Here is a 17,903-nt window from a genome sequence, read left to right as displayed (position 1 = left end):
CCTCATAGCTCATGTTCTCTAGACCTTTCATCATTTGTGTTGATCTTCTCTGGACTTTCTCCAGTTTCTCCACGTTTCCTGAAATATGGCGCCCAGAACTGGACACAATACTCCAGCTGGGGCCTAATGTAGATGGCTCATTCCCTGCCTAGGGGATGTGAGACTGGGCAGGTTAATTTCCAATCCTCTTGTTTAGTCTTTTCCTAAGCCAGGAGGGCACAGTGGTTTTGATGGGGGCTCTGCAGGAAGGCAGCCCGCATTGCCTGAAACTTTGTGCAGGTGTTAAACAGCTGTCTAGCCCACCCTAGAGGTGACTACATTTCAGCGTGCCTGAAGCAACACAGCACCAGCAATGGACAGGAGAATGGCTCCCGGACATGACTTGCTCATGACTGCTTCAGTCCCGTTGGATGGGCCTCAGCCTCTTTCTTTCCCCTTCCCCACTTTGCAATGGGGCTATAGACTCTGAGGGAGAGGGGTGGAGGCTGGCAGAGGTGTGTCCCTGCAGCAGATGTAGACACGTCTCTGTATTAATCATTCTCTCATTGAAGTTTTTAGCTTTGTATTGAGTCCTTTTATATGGAAACTTTGTATTAAGTCTTGGTAGAATAGTCCCTAGGACAAGTGAGGCAGAGACTGTCCCTGTGGGGTGAATGAGGTGGGAATCTATAAGGTGGAAGATGAGCACCTCTGGGCAGTTGCAAAGTTTGGAGAGGGGATGGAAGCCAGATCCAAGATCAATGAGCCCTCGCAAGTGGGCCCACTGAAAGGAGACTGGACCTGTAGATGCCTTGGGGGTCAGCAGCAAGGGCCTGCTTTGGGAAGCCCTCTCTTTGGAGGTGAATGTGGCAGCATTGAGACACCACCCAGAAGCAGGTGCCACAGACACTAACTGCAGATTCATGGGACGGCTCTCACAAATCTTGCACATGCCATGAGGGCAGGGGACTGAACTCGATGACCTCTCGAGGTCCCTTCCAGTCCTAGTATTCTATGATTCTATAAGATGATCGATCTGCGGGGGGGGAGGGGGGCAGCGGGGGCAGTTGCCCCTGGGCACCATGCTAAGGAGACGCCAATTTAATCCCATTCTGCTCCCCCCGTCATCCTTTAGCTCAAGTGCTCCTACTCTGCCTGCCACCGGCAACTGGAGCCTCCTCCCTGCCTCTGCTCCAAGCCCTACTCTCCTCCATCTGCACTGGCGGGTTAGTGCATGCGGGAGCCTGGCCCCAGACTGTAGGGGGTGGGGGAAGATGCAGTACAAGTTCCCCTCAGCTGTGCACCAGGTTCGTAGCCGTGCCACATGGCAGGGGGGGAACGGGACAAATTTTTCCTTTGCCCCCAGGTGCATAACACCCTCACCGTGCCTCTGCCTGGCTTGTCATTCATGGAGGTGCTGATCACAGTGTAACACGGACTTTCAGGCTTGGGAAACACACACTAGGTGGTGGGATCACATTGTCATGCACCTGAGGGATGACAAGCAAGGGCTGCAGATCTTTCAGATGAGGAAACTCCCGTTCATGGAACAGAGTGGTGAGCTCGCCCCGCCCCGGAGGCACACTGATACGAGAATGAGAGCTGCCCTGTCATAAGAGAAGTGTGTGGCAATTGCACTGTGGAAGCTGGCTGCTCCAGACTGCTACTGATCGGTAACCAATCAGTTTGGAGCAGGAAAGTCAACGGTTGAACTCATGTTGATGGAAGTGCACAGGGCCATGAAATTGCATCCTACTGTGAAAGATGGTGATGCTGGGCAATGTGCATGATTTTGTAGATGGCTTTACACAAATGGGCTTCCCTAAGGGTATGTCTACACTACCACCCTAGTTCGAACTAGGGTGGTTAATGTAGGCAACCGAAGTTGCAAATGAAGCCCGGGATTTAAATATCCCGGGCTTCATTTGCATCTTGCCGGGCGCTGCCATTTTTAAAGCCCCGGTAGTTCGGACTCCGTGCCCGCGGCTACACGCGGCACGGAGTAGGTAGTTCGTATTAGGCTTTCTAATTCGAACTACCGGTACACCTCGTGGAACTAGGGTGGTAGTGTAGACATACCCTAAATGTGGAGGGGCAGTGGCTGACACACACATTCTGATTCTGGGACCTGACCTAGCTACTGAGTATATTAATCAGAAAGGGTATTTCTCCATAGTTCTCCAGGCACTTGTGAAACACCCGTGGTGATTCACAGACATAAACACAGGTTGGTCTTGAAAGGTGCATGACGCACACATCTATCAGAACTAGCTTGTTCAGGAAGCTGCAATCAGGGATTTTCTTTCCAAATCAGATCACCATAGGGGAGGTCAAAATGCCTATTCAGATCCTAGAAGACCCTGCCTATCCCTTAATGCTGTGGCTTTTGAAGACTTACATGGGGCATCTTGACAGCATGAAGGAGCAGTTCAACAATAGGCTGAGCACATGCAGAATGCAGTAGAGTGTGTTTTTGAGCATTTAAAGGCCTGCTGGTGTTGCCTATATGGGAAGCTGGATCTGGCCAATGACAATATTCCTATGGTTATAGCCACGTGCTGTATGGCCCATAATATTTGTGAAGGAAAGTGTGGAAGCTTTACTCAGGGCTGAACCACTGAAACTCAGTAAATTACAACTGAATTTGAACAGCCAAAGACCAGGGCTATTAGAGGGATTCAGTGCAGGGCTATGAGGATTAGGGATGCCTTGATGAAGCAATTTGAAGCTGAAACGCACTAATGTTTGTTCCTATGCTCAGGAGTTCAATGCTTGTAATGCCAGGAAGTGACCGGACTAATACAAAAACGTTTTTATTAAACAACCACCACCAGAGGGGAAAGACAGCAAAAAACACTTCAGGTCTGTGGGGGGATGAGAAAAGGGATGAGGAAAGGGAGGGTCACAGGAGGAAGTGGAGTCCTGCGACCGTTGAAGATTTGTGTATGGCCAGGCATCACATGCAACCTTGTTCTTTGGAACAGAGTGCAGTGGGTATTGCACTTCAGAAGAGCTACTCTACAGAGTAACGGGCGTTGAATGCAGTGGGAGTCTGGGAGTCTGCAGGGCTGGAGGGTGACGGGGCAGTGGGTACTGACTGGAGCCAGGATGTGTTGGCAGTGTCTGGGGAGGGAGGGTATGGGAATGAATTTTGTAACAGCAGCTGCAGGGGAAGATGGGCATGGAGCTGCTTAGTTTGCAGTCCTGTGCATGCCTGGAACACATCCACTTGATACTCCAAAATGTTTGTTCTGGAACACCATTTTTCTCCTTTCAGTACCTCTTCTCGCTGTCCAACCACTCCTTCCATTCTTGTATTTTTGCCATAGAGTGCAACATAACATCACATGAAAAATTCTCCCAATTTCTTGTGGCCACTTTCTAATCTTGTGCAGCCATTCAGCCAGCAATAACAAAGAAGGAGGCTGGGCTCCCAAGAAAGTCTCAGAAGTCAAAATGCAGAGTTTTACAGAAGCACTATCATTTACAGCACACAATCAGTGTTTTAAAACACAAGCTCTGTTCACATACCTTTCACCAACTGGCTGGACCTAGGCAAGCACATATGAACCATAACACCCCAAAAAGGATGAGTAACTGCAGGAGCAGTGCTTCACGGGAGGCACTAAAATCATTACTGTCTCCATGTTTCCCACAGGCGTGTTCATGATGGAAGATATCTCATTGCAGAGGGTGAACAGGGAATTGAGGAAGGGTCTTCTACCACACCACAGCTACTGCCATGGCCGTTATATGGCTTGTCTGTGTGCCATGATGGTTCCCCCCCCCACACACACACACACACAAGTGATGGCAAAGTGGCTAGGAACATTATCCTTAATGGTGCAAGAAATAAAGCAGCTCTGCCAAAGATACTGAGCAATCCACTGTTGCAGGATCTCCATGAGAGTTTCATAGACCCTGTTCTGCTACTCTGACTAGGTATGTAGTGGTTTGCGCTAAGGATGTTAAAATGCAGTTAAGTGACTAGTCGATGGAATTACCATCGACTAGTCAACTAGCTGACGGGCACTTCCGCATTTCTCCTTTGAAAGGGAGGAATTTCAAAGGAGGAATGCGGAACTCCATGTACAGCCCGGTGCCAGCAAGAACTTCCACTGACTTGGGGCTGCATGTGGATACCTGCTTTGAAATGCACAAGAGTCCCCAGTGGACATTTCTCCAGAACCCCATGCATTTCAAAGCCATGGAGGCCGGGGTTCTGGAGACATGCCAGCTGATCCTGGGTGAGTGTTCCTCAGCTACTTTACTTTGACCCTGCACTGCAGTGTGTTCTAATCGTGGCCGCTTTCCATCATGAAGCATATCTGTGTGTAGAATAGTGATAGAAATGTAGCCGTGTTAGTCTGGGGTAGCTGAAGCAAAATGCAGTGCTACATTGTCCTGCATTTTGCTATCTGTGTGTAGGTATCTTAATTCTTATAGCTGGAGCACAGCAAGGACTGGGCAGTTTCCTCTTCGCAAATGCTGATGAAAATCAACACCTTAGCTTTGATGGTGGGATAGCACCTGGTGCATTGAGCAGCCATGGTCACCTGGAAAGATGTGCTGAGACTACTGTATGTCACACATGACTTTCACAATCCTTAAGGAATTCAAAGAGTGGGGATAAAATTAAAAGGCTATTAGCCAGGGGATAAAATGGTGTCCCTGGCCTCTGTTTGTCAGAGGCTGAAGAGAGATGGCAGGAGACAAATCGCTTGATCATTGTCTTCGGTCCACCCTCTCTGGGGCACCTGGTGCTGGCCACTGTCGGCAGACAGGATACTAGGCTAGAAGGACCTTTGGTCTGACTCAGTACAGACGTTCTTATGTTCTTATGTTCTTATGTTGGCTGACAGTTGGGGGAGTCGTCAGTAGGCAGGGCAGTAGAGTTGAAACAGATGACCAGAGTGGTGAAAACAGGCATTGTGGGACATCTCTGGAGGCCACTTGCAATGCTGTATTAGACCAGGGTGTCTGCACCGATGCTGCTGCATGGTAGGCTTCCATGAGGAGTAACGGTAGTTCGAACTAGGAAGCCTAGTCCGAACTACCTAGTTCGTGCCGCGTGTAGCCGAGCGGCACGGGGTTCGAACCAGCCGTGATTTAAAAATGGCGGCACCCGGCTTATGCAAATGAAGCCCGGGAAATTCAAATCCCGGGCTTCATTTGCAAGTGCATTATGCCTACATTACCCCGCTAGTTCGAACTAGCGGGGTAGTGTAGACAAACCCATGGTGATTTCGGGAGCCACACAGAGTTCACTTCAGATGCCATCAGCCATGGTGAGTTCCTTGCAGCTGTTGGGAGCCACGGTGAGTTTAGGAGCTATGGGGAACTCATCACGGGGGCCCGGAGTTATGGTTCAGTATCGGCAAATTTTGCCATTTGCAGTGGTGGCAGAAATGCATCCACCACAAATGGCTAGGGTTTCCTGTATGTAGAAGTTTCTCTCTTCCTGCTCTTTCCAAGGTGATGGTGTGGATTCATTGAGTGAATTTCATATTTGGTGGAGCTTCCAGGTTTGGTGGGTCAGCATTATCAGCTAATGAGAATGTGGTGGTGTTGGTAATAATTCAGTACAGAATAGGTCTCCTTGGATTCTTTGGGTAAGACCTTCTGTTTTATGTTTTACTTAATATTCATAACATGTTGGAAACATTGATGCTCAAATAGTTGAGCTTCCAGACTCAGCTCACCCCACTGGTGTAAATCAGCACAACTGTATCGTAGTCAGAATAGCTACTGGTTTATACCAGCTAATGGTCCTGGCCTTAAATTCTACCATTTGCACCATCAGTTCATTGCAACCCCCAGTCCAGATGTTGTTTGGGACTGTAAAGAGCACTTATCCATTATACATGATGGGTTGTGGGGGCTCCCTTTGCAGCCTATTTTGTATAGGCACTATTCATCTATATTACTAACAAGAAAGGCATCAGGTCATATAAAGGGCCAGGAACCACATTACAGCTGGGTAATATTTACCTTCGCAGAAGACACAGGAAATCAGTACTGCTTAGTTCTTAGTGACAGAAACTATAGAAAACCAAAAGCTGACAGATAGACTGATTGACTCTTGGGTTCTGCTCCCAGATCTGTCACTGACTGAACATTTGCAATATTGTTGTAACTGTGCAGGTCTTAGATATTAGAGAGAAAAGGAGAGTGGGATAATGCCTCATATTGGCCAGCTTCTTGTTGGTGAAGGAGATGAGTTTATGAGTTTTACAAAGAGCTGTTCTATAGAACCTTTGCAATCTTGAAAACTCTTTCACCAAGGCTGACAGAGCTCATATCTCAAAATAATTTGCAGAAAATTGAAGGATTTATGAGTGTGAGACAACCAGTTCAGCTGTAATAACTGAGATCCTCGTTAGCGGTGTAAGACGGGAAGGTGAATACTTTCTTTCACATAGTAAATTGCTTGTTAACAGAATGTGTTATGGAGCAGACGAACAATTGAAGAATTGTGAAACTCAGGCACCAGTTGACTACAAAATTCATATCTGCTCTTGCTTGGACTTCTTTGATTTTCCAAAAGTTGATTTTTTCCAATTATTTTGTCAAAATTTCATTACCCTAAGGCTCACAGGGGCCTCCAAAAATTGTTAATTTAATCCCAGACATGAGAATGTTTTAATACAACCTACAGGCAGTAATTGAAGGTTCCATGTAGGAAAAAGGAAATGCTTAAAACTACTGTGGACAGATTTGAGGAAAATAATGAGAAGAACCTGATTGTCACCTACTCTGGCTTCTTTCTCTCTTCCCTGATTTTATAGAATTTTCGAGAAAGCCAGCATTCACGCTATAGTACACAGTCACACAGAGTGAATTCAGATCCTTTCCTTTTCTCTCCCTATTTTCTTGTCTACTTCCCCTTTTATTTTGGAATGCACGGCACTTGGTCTGAGTCCTGACATTCCTTGGGTGTGACCCAAGGCTTCTTTAGACGTGCTGATACTCAGCCCACAAAGAAATACCAGAAAGGTGAAAAATTGCCCTCTGATCTGACTTAATTCATCATCCAGACAGAAGCTTCTTCTACATGTAACCTTATAGAAGACACGGAGGAGCCTTCCTTGTAGTTCTTTTTCAGTCAAAGCTGTGTTGTCTACGATGGGGAGGACTGGGCTGGCTCTGCGGGCTTCTGGGGGTGGAAGCTTTCCTGCAGCCCCCCGATTGCCCCCTCTCCCCAGATGGCAGCCTGCGGCAAGTGCAGCCGGGCTGATGGCCGAGTGCTGTGATGTGCCCAGTGTGGGTAGTCCGGGCAATCCAAGCCAGGACTGCTTTGCAAGCGGGGCACCCCTTAGAACTATCTGTCCGGGGTGGGGGTCGGGACCCTTTAAGCGCAGCCCTCGGCTAGCCTGAGACAGCATCTCCACGCTCTAAGTCCTCCTCTGATGCCCTGCCGGCACTGCTTCCGGCCATCCTTAAGCCCTGTTCAGGGTCCACTCAATGTGGACTTGCTAGTTCGAATTAGCAAAACGCTAATTCGAACTAGTTTTTAGTTCTAGACGCGTTAGTTCGAATTAGCTTAGTTTGAATTAACTAATTCGAACTAAGTTAGTTCGAATTAACGTTGTAGTGTAGACGTACCCTCAGTGTCATAGGGTATGTCTACACTTGCCCCCTAGTTCGAACTAGGGAGGCTAATGTAGGCATTCAAAGTTGCAAATGAAGCCCGGGATTTAAATATCCCGGGCTTTATTTGCATCTTCCCGCCCGGGCGCCATTTTTAAATATCCTAAGTCCGAACTAACTGCCTGCGGCTACACGCAGCAGTCAAATGTTAACTCGAACTAAATTCTTAGTTCGAGTTAACTGTTACACCTCATTCCAAGGAGTTAGTTCGAGTTAACGTTTGACTGCCTAGTTCGAACTAGGGGGCTAGTGTAGACATATCCATACATACAAAAATGTTGATCATGTAAAGCGAATTGAAAACGTTCTATCAATAGACTCTCACTTCTACAAATAACCTAGAACAGATGCCAAACACTACCGTTTTTTAAAATATTCTGACAAAATCCATGTAATGATTCTGCTAGAATTCAGCCTTAACTCTGTGTTTCCGTGTTCTCTAATGTGTAAAGGTTTTTTTCCTTTTTTTCTCATGAGAGTCCTGCTAGGCAACTTTAATTTGTCACTTCCTGGCTTTCCAACATGGTGTTTTTGATAAGTCATTAAAGGGGGGGGGCGTTCCCAGGAGAGCAGTGGGTTCCAGACTCCAACCTTTTGCGCAGGAGTGGAGAACCCTTCTGCTACCTTCTGGAGAGACTGGTTCACTATGAATCACACTAATGCCATTGTCCGTACAAACAGTTACATCAGGAACATTCAACCACACATGGATTCCAAGATCAAACCTCCCTAGCCCCAGGCTCTCAACAGTGTGAGCTCAGAGTATGGATCTTTACTATATTTGGCGTCCACTGTTGCAGACCTGATGCTGGCCCAGCCTTTTTTGCTGGGTCTTGTTGGCTGCCCACTGAGTCTTGTCTCCAGGTCAGCTTCTCAGCCACAGGAATTCCGGTAACACTGACCTCTCACTAGCCACCAAAGCAGCCTAAAGCCCTGTGCCATCCAAGCACAGGAGAAAGAAAGGGCACCATACAGCTGCTCCACTCGTTCTGTCAGTCACGGGTCATGGCTTTCTTCCTTTTGTGCTCCGGCTGATTCTCAGATGCAGTGCAGCTTACTGGGCCCACATGGTCAGCTTGCTTTCGGCCAGCTGGTTGCTGCAGCCCCACCATTGGCTGCCTCTGGCCCACATCCTGGCCATCCCTCCTTTTTCCCCACAAGAGACCACAGCAGTGGTGGCAACCTGCAGCCCATGGGCTGTATGTGGCCCAGTGGGATTCTAGGTGTGGCCTGTGAGGTATTTTGTTTACCCTTGCTCACACACAGGGTTGCCAGATTCAATTGGTTTCCAGCCACGTCGTTTTTTTCCCACTGGTATTACTAAAGTGACACACTCATAAAGCAAGGGTGCACATTGACTGCGAGAGCCGGGCACTCCCTCTGCTTACAATTAAAGCACTGCTACAATTCAGTCAGCCCTCCCCAGAAATTCTAGGTACGCAAGCACTGTTAGTAAAACTACCCCATCAGAGGAGACCATCTTGGTTATGACAGCCTTGCAGCCCTTTGAGATGGAGGGCCATTCATCATCCCCCTCACTAGTCTAAGTTGCCCATCAATGGGTAGGGATTCCTGCCCTCTGCCTGCTTAATTTTTGTTTTCTTGTTCACCCTGCCCCAAATGCAGCTTTTAGGTGGAGTGGAGCTTCATGACTCCATAGTTAGCTCACAGGAAGGCTATGTTACCTGCAAATCACCGCTATACATCTGCACCCTTATCTCCGCTGTAATGTGTGTTGGATGGGACTAGAATCTCAAGCCTTTCTGTCAGCCTAGCATTTGACACACAGTTCCCTAGCTACATTTTCTCTCTCAGGGGCAAAAGCAATGATATAAAGGCATGCTGTGAAATTCCTGCACTGACTTCTTACACGTATGCACAATGGTAAAAATAAACCAAGCCATGCCACAATAATGAATAACTAGGGCTTGCCAAATTCATGGCCATGAAAAATGGCTGTCAGGTTGTGAAATCTGGTCTTTAGTATGCTTTTATCCTACCCTATAAGGATTTCACAAAGGAGTCCAGCATTTATTACATCGGGGGTCCTGACCCAAAAGAGGGTAGCGGGGCTGTTATTTTTAGGGGAAGATGGCAGTATTGCCACCCTTATTTCTGCCTTCAGAGCTGGGTGGTTGGAGAACATTGGCTGCTGACTAAGGGCCCAGCTGTTCAATCAAAAGTGAGATGTAAGCATAGCAATAGCATACCATGACATCTGTACTTCTGTGCTAGTGACAGCTGTGGTTTCCCAGCTAAGCTCCTGCCTAGCAGCCACCTCCCTCTAGCTGCTGTCTCTGATTAAGGCAGCTCCACCATGACCACCAAAAGCACAGAAGTAAGAGTAGCAGTACTGCAACTCCATCTCTAATAACTTTGTAACCCCCACAACTCCTTTTTGGGTTAGGACCATTACAGTTACACCATGAAATTTCATATTTAAATAGCTGAAATAATGAAATTAATAATTTTTAAAATCTCATGACCATGAAATTTACCAAAATGGACTGTGAATATGGTAGAGCCCTTTATAGCCAGCTCCACTTTCCCACAACACTCCAGTCTCCTCTGCATGTGTGGTGACATGTTCTCTATCACAAGCACTCCAGGTGCTCCAAGCACTTGTATTCATAGAATATTAGTGTTGGAAGAGACCTCAGGAGGTCATCTAATCCAACTCCAACTAAATCATCCCAGCCAGGGTTTTGTCAAACTTGTCCTTAAAAACCTTGTGGAAAAAATATCAAACTTTGATCACTCCCCTGGCAACTTGAAACCACTGCTCTTTGTTCTGTCATCTGCCACCAATGAGAATAGCCTGGCTCCATCCTCTTTGGAACCTCCTTTCTCGTAGATGAAGACTGGTAGCAAATCCTGCCTCACTCTTCTCTTCTGCAGGCTAAATAAGCCCAGTTCCCTCAGACCTCCTCATAAGTCATGTTTCCCAACTCCCTAATCATTTTCATTGCCCTCTGCTGGACCCTCCAATTTGTCCACATCCTTTCTGTAGTGGGAGGCCTAAAACTGTATGTAATACTCCTGGTATGGCCTCACCAGTGCCAAATAGGCAGGAATAATCACTTCCTTTGATCTATGGCAGTGCTACTACTAATGCAGCCCAATGTGCCATTAGTCTTCTGAACAATGAGGGCACACTGTTGACTCATAGTCAGCTTCTCGTCCACTGTAATCACCAGGTCCTTTTCTGCAGAATTGCTGCTTAGCCTTCGGTCCCCTGCTTACAGCAGTACACGGGATTCTTCTGTCTTAAGTGCAGGACTCTAAACTTGTCTTTGTTGAACCTCCTCAGATTTCTTTTGGTCCGCTCCTCCAATTTGTCTAGGTCCCTCTGAACCCTATTCCTATCGTCCAGTATATCTCCCTCTCCCCACAACTTAGTGTCATCTGTGAATTTGCTGAGGGGGCACTCCATCCCATCATCCAGATCATTAATTAAGAGGCACAATTACTGCTAATAGTTGTAACAAATTCAACCCAACAGTTCCTTAATCAGCCCTAAGGATGCAGTCCAGTACAGGGTCAAAAGCTAACTGCCTTATTGTTGTTCCATCACACCCTCTGTCTACTGTGGCTATTGCTCCCTCAACCGGCATTATAGATTATGGAATGCTCTACTCGCTGGGTGTTGAATAAGAGGGCCCGCCACTGGAGAGCCTTTCCCTCCCGATCAACCAGAATGGAGGGAAGATAACCCCAAAATGACTCAATAGGTTCATTGCACAGTTACTTGAAATTACTAGAGCTCCTACAAAGAACTCCAAAATGAGCGCTAATCCTGACACCCCAGACAATTGAAGCGGGGCTCACAGATGAAGGTCTGGCCAATATCCTGCAGGGGAGCTTCCCTGAAACTAAGAGAGATTAACATGCCCATTAATGTGCTGTTTTTATAGGCGGATGCTACATATTGAGGGAGTGCCCACTAAAAGAGCATGGGTATGCCCTAGGCTGGATCGTGGAAACGTGGGCACAGAAACACTCCTCTCCTGCAGTTGATGGCACTGGTGATAGTCCGAGGAAAGCTATAGCCAGACAGTGGTCAGAAGTTATGTCGCTGCCAAGAACACAATCCACCTTCAGTGTATCCAGTGCAATGTCAAGGCCTATTCCAGCCAGCAGATGCCACTTATGGTAGGAGTCCATGCTGCAGTAATAACCATAGCCTTAGGAGAGAAATTGGTCTACCTCATGATCATAGGCCTAGACTCATCCCTTCTTTTTTTGGGGGGGAGGGGAGGGAGGGTCATGTCAAAAATACCCATGCCTAGGCTGTAAATGAGAACATGGGCCAAGTTGCAACAGAGCTTGGCAGGGGTTGGGGAAGTCAATGATCCAAGGGAAGGGATGTCTTAAGCAACATCACCGCAGATCCTCACCAGAAGAAAGAAGATCATCAGGACCTCAGAGTCCTTTTACAGGATGGGGATTTCATGCTAGAACAGAGGAGAGACCCTACATGAAGCTGTACATATGAGCAACTAGTCCCCATGTAATGGGGTGCACTCACCCCTCACGAGTGCCCCCTGGCCAAGTGCTTGTGCCAGCGCTCTATCACACTGTTTGTGGTGGCTCTCCAGTGACTTAGCCCTCAGGCCGAGTCACATACAGTCTGTACGGGTTGAACGTCCCTGGTCCGGCACTCTCAGAACAAGGGAATTTGCCGGACCGGGGAGGTCAGGCATCTGAGATCTCCTAGGGCTCTCCTCGTGGCTGCTACCCCAGGAGAATCCAGAGGCCTGACCCTCACCAGCCAACCTGCGGGGCTCTGCTCCGCATATGCAGGATGGAAGTTGCTCCCAGGGTTCCCCAACTCCTGCATTCCTGGGGTTCCTTGCCCCTGACCCCACCCACACAGCAGCAGCTGCTCCTGGAGTTCCCAACCCCATCCCCATGTACACTGCAGCTCTCTATCCCCAGGTCACTGCCCCTGCAGGTTGCCTACAGCCAGACTGCCTCCGCTCCCAGCTGCTCTCAACTTCTGTGTCTGGAACTCTCTGGTCTAGCAACATCTGTGGTGCCAGACCATGGATGTTACTGGACCAGGGAGTCCTGGACGAGAGAGGTTCAACCTGTAGTAGAAATAACAAAGTGAAATGCTTTTGGGGCACAAGTCAAATAGGGCCTTTCTTAGTAATGTCTCTTTCTGTGCCCCCTGGCTCCTTCCCTGGAGGCAGCATCCTCGCTCTCTCAGAGCCTTTCTAGCCTCAGCTGTCGAGCTGGGTCACTATAGTTCAGTTCCTGCTCTGAGGTGCCTCACTGTCTAGGCCACTTCCCCCCCACATAGGGTCTGTCTATACTAGCCCCCTAGTTCGAACCAGGGTGGCTAATGTAGGCATTCGAACTTGCAAATGAAGCCCAGGATTTAAATATCCCGGGCTTCATTTGCAAGTTTGAATGCCTACATTAGCCACCCTGGTTCGAACTAGGGTGGCAGTGTAGACATACCCATAGTGACTAATGAGGGAACGGGGGTGATCCAGACCCACCTTGTACGCCGGATCCCAGCTCAGGGGCCCGGTAGGTAGCAGCTGTCTTTAAATAACTATGTTGTTGCTGTAATTCCCCAGGCCACTTCCCCATGGCCTCAGCACCTTCTTCACCCTTACCTTAGGGCAGGGTTGGGCAAAATACAGCCCGCGTGCTGGATCCATCCCACCAAGCCATCGGATCCAGCCTGCAGACATTGCGTGGAGCAGCAGGGAGGTTCCCGCTTGCCTCGCCCCACCTGCACGCCGCTTAGAAACACGTCTGCGGGGCAGTTTTTCTTTAAAACTGTGAGTCCAGAGGGGAGGAGGGAAAGCTTTGGGAGCTGTTCCTACCCCCAGCACAATCCCCTTGGCTAGTTTCTGCCCAGAAACTGGCCAATGGGAGTTTCCTGTTTCAATAACAGGCAGCCATGAAGCAGAAGGGGCTCCAGAGCACATGGCTGCAGCCTGTACAGGGACAAGGCAGGCAGCAGTGTTTCCTCTAATCTAATCTGTGCAGCAGCCCAGCTTCACAGGTGATTAATCAGCTCCGCCCAGTAAAAGACTCAGGGCTCAGTGCATGGAGCTGACTGAATGGGTGGGACTGATTAATCATAGAATCATAGAATCAAAATCATAGAATCATAGAATACTAGGACTGAAAGGGACCTTGAGAGGTCATCGAGTCCAGTCCTCTGCCCCCATGGCAGGACCAAATACTGTCTAGACCATCTGTCACAAGGTACTTTCTGGAACTCTGCTCGTGACGTCAACCACACGATTATCGCCCTCCCAAGGGCGGGGTGAGGGTCCGGACCCACCCTCACTCCGGACCCCGGCCCAGGGCCCTAACACCGGGAGCACAGCTCCCAATGGTAGCAAGCGGGGGGGTTACCCCTAAACACACTTGCTCTCGGGCTTCGTGACCCCTCCCTGGGCCAATACCACCCCGCTGTGGGGCTCTTACCTTCAGCCCACAGTCTTCGTCGTGGGTCGGGCGGCTAGCCCTCTCCCACCGGACCCTCCTTCCTTGCCTCCGCACTCCCTCGTGCCCCGATTACTTCCCCTGCCTCCCGATCACCCTCCTCCCCTGTCTCTGCCTCGGGCACCCTTATGTGCTCCGCGCCAGCCAACGCTCCTTCTCCCATTTCCGGGTTCCCTGCCCTGCCTTTTCCCGTCGCGCCGGTGATCTCACTGGGCTCCCCGGGTGCGTCCTGATGACGCGTCATTGCCCCATCTCCCGCGCACAGCAGCACAGCTGGGGCTACCCCCGCCGGCTCTCCGCCGGTGTCCGTGGTACCGGGTGTCTGCGGGTGACGGGGTTGCTTCACCCCGTCACACCATCCCTTATAGACATTTATCTAACCTACTCTTAAATATCTCCAGAGATGGGGATTCCACAACCTCCCTGGGCAATTTATTCCATTGTTTGACCACCCTGACAGTTAGGAACTTTTTCCTAATGTCCAACCTAAACCTCTCTTGCTGCAGTTTAAGCCCATTGCTTCTTGTTCTATCCTCAGAGGCCAAGATAAACAAGTTTTCTCCCTCTTCTTTATGACACCCTTTTAGATAGCTGAAAACTGCTATCATGTCCCCCCTCAATCTTCTCTTTTCTAAACTAAACAAACCCAGTTCCTTCAGCCTTCCCTCATAGGTCATGTTCTCTAGACCTTTAATCATTCTCGTTGCTCTTCTCTGGACCCTCTCCAATTTTACCCCAGAGTAGAGCGGAAGAATGACTTCTTGTGTCTTGCTCACAACACACCTGTTAATACATCCCAGAATCATGTTTGCTTTCTTTGCAACAGCATCACACTGCTGACTCATATTTAACCTGTGGTCCACTATAACTCCTAGATCCCTTTCTTCCGTACTCCTTCCCAGACCATCGCTTCCCATTCTGTATGTGTGAAACTGATTGTTCCTTCCTAAGTGGAGCACTTTGCATTTGTCTTTATTAAACTTCATCCTATTTATCTCAGACCATTTCTCCAATTTGTCCAGGTCATTTTGAATTATGACCCTATCCTCCAGATCAGTCGCAACGCTTCCCAGCTTGGTATCATCTGCAAACTTAATAAGAGTACTTTCTATACCAATATCTAAATCGTTGATGAAGATATTGAACAGAGCCGGTCCCAAAACAGACCCCTGCGTAACCCCACTTGTTGTGCCTTTCCAACCGGATTGTGAACCATTAATAACTACTCTCTGGCTGTGTCTAGACTGGCAAGTTTTTCCGCAAAAGCATGCGGAAAAACTTGCCAGCTGTCTACACTGGCCGCTTGAATTTGCGCAAGAACACTGACGATCTAATGTAAAATTGTCAGTGTTCTTGCGCAAATACTCTGCTGGTCCCGTTCGGGAAAAAGCCCTCTTGCGCAATTGTATTTGCACAAGAGGGCCAGTGTAGACAGCTAAAAAGTGTTTTGCGCAAAAAAGCCCTGATGGCAAAAATGGCTATCGGGGCTTTCTTGCGCAAAACCGCATCTAGATTGGCACGGACGCCTTTCCACAAAAAGTGCTTTTGCGCAAAAGTGTTCATGCCAATCTAGATGCTCTTTTCCACGAATGCTTTTAACGGAAAAACTTTTCCGCTAAAGCATTTGCGGAAAATCATGGCAGTCTAGACGTAGCCTTTGAATATGGTTATCCAGCCAGTTATGCACCCACCTTATAGAAGCCCCATCTAAGTTGTATTTACCTAGTTTATTGGTAAGAATATCATGCAAGACCATATCAAACGCCTTACTAAAGTCTAGGTATACCACATCCACCGCTTCTCCCTTATCCACAAGACTCGTTATCCTATTAAAGAAAGCTATCAGATTGGTTTGACATGATTTACAAATCCATGCTGGCTGTTCCCTATCACCTTGCTACTTTCCAAGTTTTTACAGATGATTTCCTTAATCATCTGTGAAGCTGGGCTGCCATGCAGCATAGAGGGAGCACTGGCAGGCAGGGAAGCTGATTCTGGAACAAGCTGCTGGCTGGTAAGTCTCCTGGCCAGACCCTGCCTCTGGCACCCCTGCCCCTCACTCCACATACCAAATCCTCTTCCCCCCTCCTGCACCCATATCCCCTCCCAGATCTGGCACCTCAATTCCCTGCCCCAGATCAGAGTCCTCTCCTGCCCTAGCTCACAACCCAAATCCCTGCACCCCCTGCTGTATCCCAATTCCCTGCCCTAGGTCACAATCCAACCCCCTGCACCTCAGTCCAGTGCCCCAGGTCACAACTGCCTCCTTCACCCAAACTCCATTCCTTATCCCAAGCTCCCTTCTACACCCAACCTGTATCCCAGACCCCGCACCTCCTCCATCAATATCATGGAAGAGTGCAGCCCTCAACCACTTTCCAAATTCTTGGAGTGGCTCCCCATCAAAAATTATTGCTCAGCCCTGCCTTAAGGCCTTGTCCCAGTGGAGTCCAGAGCACCATCAGCTCTCTTCCAGCTCCAGCAAAGAATTGCTCTTGCTTTGACTCTGCATCTCTTCTTATACTGACCTGCTGGCAAGCAAGTATCCAGAGGCTATACCTCTGTGTTCCTCAAAAGCAACAGCTAGTGATCCAGAGCACTTGATGCCCTTCTCATACATAAGGTTTCCCCGTGATGTATTAACAGACCACAGGACTAACTTCTCTTCCCAACTGATATAGGAATTATGTTCCCTTCTGAACATTGAAGACCTCAGTGCACCACCTCCAGAGTGAGGGACTAGTAGACTGGTTTAAATAAGAGCCTGAAGGGGATGTTGAAGCGCTTTGTCATCGACAAACCCAGATAATGGGACTAGCTACTTCAGAGATCCTGGAGAAATTCCCTGGACTTCCTTCTGTGACCCTAGCTTCCATTTCGAATTGGTAAATGTCATTTCGCCACTGAAAGCAGCAGGTCTCATGGTACTTCTCTGTGGAAAGTAGGCCAAAAAGTCAAAAGTTCAGCTGGGGAAAAAAACGGGAGCGGGTGGGGGGGAGGGGGTTGTATCATAGAATTGGCACAAAGCCAAACAGGTGCGGCAAAACTCTGTGGTTTACAATTAGCGATAAGCATGTGAAGTAAAGATCTGATAGCTGACAGCACAATATAAAAGGCTGAGGGTTAGAACAGTTGACAGAGAAGAGGAGAGGAGAAAGGAGAGTGGCTACTGGAAAAACAGACAACAAAATCAAGCAGAGAACTGACTTTAAAGAGCAGAACAGAGCAGAATAATCTGGAAAACCATCAGCGCTGCAGTAGCAATTCAAGTCGGTGGACAATGTAAGTCCATTAGTTTTAATTATAATATAAGTGTAGGGTAGTGCTTATTATTAATGTGTGTGTGTGTTAATGCAGATGCAAAAAACTGTGTTGTTAATCACAAGTTACCCAGGTAAAATTTAGAGTACATTTCAGAACTGCAACTGTAATTGGCCATTACAGAGTGCATCCACTCAGTATCATTAAACTGTGTGAGACTGCAGTTTGATTGCCCTTTAATTTGCAGTAAGGGACTTGTGTCTGATTTTTATTTTTAGATTATATTATGGAAGATATTATTTACATGATAAAAGCTATGTTATTTAGAAGAAAATGGTGCTATGTCAGTCATTTTATCCATGTCCTTTAGAGTTTCTTTAACTTCCCTGGAAACTCGTATCTGGGGAAGGACAGGTTAAAGAGGTGATAGGCAGATTATTGTAGGGCTGCCCCCAAAATTCTTTTTTGGGGGTGACACTACCCCTCTTATTTCCCATAAAGGAGGTCCTTCAGGAATCTCCCCATTTCAATTGCTGTAAGGT

General features: G+C 48.1%; 1 protein-coding gene across 2 annotated transcripts in view; it reads left to right on the top strand.

Moving 5' to 3' along the window:
* Nucleotides 1-17,903, top strand: part of LOC102456807 (fatty acyl-CoA hydrolase precursor, medium chain-like) — a 36,067-nt gene that overhangs the window by 2,227 nt on the left and 15,937 nt on the right. The window contains exon 1 of one of the 2 annotated variants that reach the window (XM_014577223.4): nt 17,215-17,382. The exons of the other annotated variant lie outside the window; for it this stretch is intronic. The gene's annotated coding sequence lies outside the window, so the exon portion shown is untranslated. Of the gene's footprint in view, nt 1-17,214; nt 17,383-17,903 lie in introns of those variants that run through there. 2 annotated transcript variants of the gene reach the window in all.

The sequence above is a fragment of the Pelodiscus sinensis genome, chromosome 12, assembly GCF_052426305.1.
Source record: "Pelodiscus sinensis isolate ZL-2025 chromosome 12, ASM5242630v1, whole genome shotgun sequence".
NCBI classification, from domain to species: domain Eukaryota; kingdom Metazoa; phylum Chordata; order Testudines; family Trionychidae; genus Pelodiscus; species Pelodiscus sinensis.
The sequence above is the reverse complement of the archived record's forward strand: the minus strand, read 5'-3'. Positions and strand labels throughout refer to the sequence as shown.